This window comes from Dasypus novemcinctus, chromosome 1, assembly GCF_030445035.2.
Source record: "Dasypus novemcinctus isolate mDasNov1 chromosome 1, mDasNov1.1.hap2, whole genome shotgun sequence".
Lineage (NCBI taxonomy): Eukaryota > Metazoa > Chordata > Mammalia > Cingulata > Dasypodidae > Dasypus > Dasypus novemcinctus.
This window is the reverse complement of record NC_080673.1, coordinates 89,729,598-89,734,126: the sequence shown is the minus strand read 5'-3', so window position 1 is coordinate 89,734,126 and position 4,529 is coordinate 89,729,598. Positions and strand designations below refer to the sequence as shown.

The following is a 4,529-nucleotide window of genomic DNA, read 5'->3' as shown; positions in this document are numbered from 1 at the left end:
AGCCACTTTTTGGTCTTTTTTATGGACTTCTTACTCATGTTCTTTGTCCACTTTTCCAGTGTATTGCTGGTTTATTCTCATTGATTTCACAGAAATTCTTTATATATTAAAGAAATTAGCCCTAGCAATATGTATTTCAAACATTTTCCCAATTTGTTGTTTGAAGTGATCTAATCAAAAGGTCCCTTAACTGAATCAAACCCAAATATCCTATATACAATAAGCTTCCATGCACAGGAATGCGTTAACTTAAGAAGACAGTTTTCTGGGGTCCACAAAAGACTCAAGCCAAGACACCCACTTTAAAAGGTCAACTCTTTAACATAGCACACTCAGTGATGCGACTTCTTTTTTTAGTAGACTCTTCTAGTAATCACTCTGTTCTTTCACTTCTCTAATTGATGATGTTTCTTCTGTCTGGAAAGTTCAGTTGTATATTACCTCAACCCCATCTTCTTGTAAAATGCTTGTTAATCCACCACTATCCTGCCCAGCCCTCATCTCCTATGTTAAGCCTCTCCTGACAGCTGTTGTGCATCCCTCATGCTGTGACATTGGCTAGTTTATCTGTTGCCTCCATTGTCAAGGGTAAAGGCTATATTTTATTAATGTTTGTACTCCCAGCATCTGCACCTGCATAGATTTGGCATATAATAATAGCTCAACAATAGTTTGCTGGAATGAATGAGGTTCCTTCTCCCCGCCCCACGCCATTGTCGCCCCCCCGCCCATCCGCTCTCTCTATCCATTCTCTGTGTGTTCTTCTTGTCTGCTTCTATTCTCATTAGGCGGCTCCAGGAACTGACCTTGAAACCTTCCAGAGTGGGAGAGAGGCGATCACTCTCTTGCACCACCTCAGCTCCCTGCTGTGCTATGTCTCCTTATTTTCTCTCCTTTTTGTCTCTTGTTGCATCATCTTGTTGCACCAGCTCTCTGCATCAGCCATCACTCCTGTGCGGGGTGGCATTCCTGTGTGAGGTGGCACTCTGTGCGAGGCGGCACTCTCGCGTGGGCCAGCTTGCCACACGGACCAGCTCTTACCCTCATCAGGAGGCCCTGGGCATCGAACCCTGGACTTCCTATATGGTAAGCAGGGGCTCAACTGCTTGAACCACATTCCTTGAGGTTCCTTTCTTAAACAATATTATTCAAAGTAAGATTAGGAACCACTTGCTTCAGAATAACCTGGGATGCTTATAAAAAATTGAAGATTCTTCAACCCACCCTAGATACACCAAATCAGACTCTCTAGTGAATGAAGCTCAGGAATCTCCATTTTTACTAAGTTCTGTAGATCAAAGCCACAGTTACTGCTTAGGCCTACAAATGGCTTTTAAACAGGGCACATGAGAAAGGAGTAGCACTTGGAGAAGAGAAGTACTAGGCATTAGGGGAGGAGGTGGGGATTTATGGTACAGCTGTAAAAGTGGAATATCATGTAGCTATTAGAATGCATGAGCTATGTATGTCTCTTATGAAAATTCATTGTTATTTGGGATAAAAAGCAAAAGGCAGATGCGCAGTGCTGATGCGCGTAAGGAGTGCCGTGCCACGCAAGGGTGACCCCGCGTGGGGGAGCCCCACGCGCAAGGAGTGCGCCTGTGGGGAAAGCCGCCCAGCGTGAAAAGAAAGAGCAGCCTGCCCAGGAATGGCGCCGCCCACACTTCCCGTGCCGCTGACGACAACAGAAGCGGACAAAGAAACAAAAGCAGACAAAGAAACAAGACGCAACAAATAGACACCAAGAACAGACAACCAGGGGAGGGGGGGAAATTAAATAAATAAATAAATCTTTAAAAAAAAAAAAAAAAAAAAAGCAAAAGGCAGAAACGTGGTTAGGCATAGTCTCAGAAAACTTTCCAGAAGTTTACACAGAAAGCTATTAATACAATATTTATTCTAAGCAGTGAGATTGGGGTGGCTGGAAAGATGTAAGCTTGTTTAATTGTCTGTACTCTTCTGTAGTGTTTGGACTTTTTCATGTACTTGCTTTACTTTTTTTTTTTTTTTTTTTGGGAGGTACTGGGGATTGAACCTAGGACCTTATCCATGGAAAGCAGGCACTCAACCACTCGAGCTACATCTGCTCCCTTTACTTTTTTTCATTATTGTTTACTTATGTTCCTTTACTTTTATACTAGTATTTAAATTTAAAATTGTTCTTGATGAATAACACATTAATGAATTGTTTTTCTATATATAATTTTAAAATGTAATAGAATAGCATTAATTTTTTGTATCTCTGAACTTGGTAAACAAGAAATTCAGTGAAAAAAGTATGGGCTCTAGAAACTGAGTTTTAAAACTTTTTTCTCTTTGATTCTTTTTTTTTTATACTGTGCAACCTGCTACAGTGCTGAGGCCTATGGGCAAGGCCAGGCAATGGTTTGGGACTACAGTTTGCTCTGGCATGGGACACTATGAGAGATCCAGGGGGATGGGGCTGTCATAAATCCAAACTCAAGCATCCTGATTTTTGTTTGTTTTTAATTGAGGTGAAATTCACAAAACACACAATTACCCATTTTAGAGTGAACAATTCAGGGGCATTTAGTGCATTTACCATGTTGTGTAACCACCACTTCTACAAATTCCAATACATTTTCATCAACTTAAAAGGAAACTCCATACCCATTAAGCAATTATTTCCTTTTTTCCTTATGCCCGACTTCTGGCAACCACCAATCTGCTTTCTGTCTCTATGATTTGCTCATTCTGAATATTTCATGTTAATGCAGTCGTATAATATGTAACATTTTGAGTCTGGCTTCTTTCACTTAACATAATGTTTTCAAGGTTTATACACCATTAAAGCATTATTCAGACCTTCATTTTTTGTTATGGCTGAATATTATTCATTGTATGTATATAAGACCTGGTTTTGAGACATGACTCCTTTTAGTCCATACCTTCAGTCCATTACTTAATACCTCTGAGCCTCAGTTTCTTGAACTCTAAAATGGAGATTGTAATAAGAATTTAAATTCCTGTGTGTCAGAGTTGTGTGTATAAAATGAGAACCTATACATGAAAATAAAACATGAATGCTACCTGCTACATGTGCAGGCTGATTGGAAAGTCACCAGACCTAGACTCAGACCTATCAACTGGAGTGGAGATGGCGAGAAGGGTTGTAGGCAATATCCCCAGACAGAGACTATAGAAGGAAGTCCAGTTAGAACAAGGTTCTGACAATGGATATCTTGGCCAATTGTTATCATCAGAGAAGCCTCATAGATGACAGGACCCAAGTCTTGGGACATTTAAGAATCTGAGTTCAGAGATTCAATGAGGACATAGTCCCCTTTTGGGGGGGAGGGTTAAGGAATTGGCCTTTGTCCCAGTAGAAGGCAAGAACTGTCATCTAAGAGAAATTCTGCCTCCAGAGAAACAGACTTAGAATAGGTTACCAGACATGAGGGAACAAATCTAAACTCAGCAGTTAGATACAGCAGAAGGTATGGAGTTAGTCTGACTCTAAGATTCATCAATGCAGAAATGTGAAACTAGAATTTACTTCCTGCCTTGGGGTAAGAGCAATCCCAAAGACCCCCTCCTTGGGGCAGTCAGGGGAGCCCTAGATAGTGAGGCAGGGAACTTAAATGAGTAACACTTTCCTCAACAATTCAAGTGCTGTGTGGCTGTAGCTCTTTATTTATTTTAATCTGCATAAGTCTGTATGCTATATAGACTGTGACTCCACAGTACCACAATAGCCAGTTCAATCAGTCAAGAATAGGTCAGTAAAACTGGCTATTCGAAAAACAAACTCATTTAATTATGTTTCCATTTTTCATCTCACGTTTCTTAAGTACAATCATAGAAAAATAAAGAGGCTTATAATTCCTTTAGATTATCTAATGTTTTATGTGATTTAAGAACAGTGATGATATACCCAACATCCCGAGAATGAGAAGTTCCTTATTTGGTAGTCATGCAGATTTAAATTTTTTGTTTTTAATTTCTATTTCCTTTAGCTATCTGACAACTAACATAAACTCATCTTCAGAAAGGAAGTAGTTGGCTGAAAGGAAAGCAATGCATTTGTCTTTTTGTATGAAAATCATGCGCTTAACAGCTCCTTTGCATCCAAAAATTACTGTTCTATCACTGGATGATATGTCTGATTTTCTCCAGAGTTCTATTATACCAGGAATCCTTAAAGCACAATCCCCAGTTCAAAGCCAAAACTAGGTTTTCTTTAGGGGATAAAAACCCCTTTAATTTTTCTGAGTCATGCCTTGCCCCCCAATTCATTGGCCTAATTATTGATTTATCAATCAACTCTTATTCTTGTAGGGATCGTTGCTTTTGAAATGTTTCCTGCTTCAAGAAAGGGCTGCTTTGAGAACCAGGAAGGATGTGGAATATGGGGCGATTGGGTGATGACTAAAGCCAAAAGGAAGGAACTTGGAAAGAATCTAGGATTTTAGGAAGGACATAACATCCTCATGCAGATTTCCTAATTTTGGAGCCTAAGTTTACAATTTGCCTCTTCTCATTTGACCTTATCAAACAACTTAGATTTT

General features: G+C 39.8%; 1 non-coding gene across 1 annotated transcript; it reads right to left on the bottom strand.

The window, feature by feature from the left end:
• Positions 1 to 2,334: 2,334 nt before the first annotated feature.
• LOC111759920 (small nucleolar RNA SNORA42/SNORA80 family) lies at positions 2,335 to 2,466 on the bottom strand. Its single transcript, XR_002793757.1, has one exon. It is a non-coding gene; the product is annotated as a small nucleolar RNA SNORA42/SNORA80 family (small nucleolar RNA).
• Between the last annotated feature and the right edge of the window lie 2,063 nt (positions 2,467 to 4,529).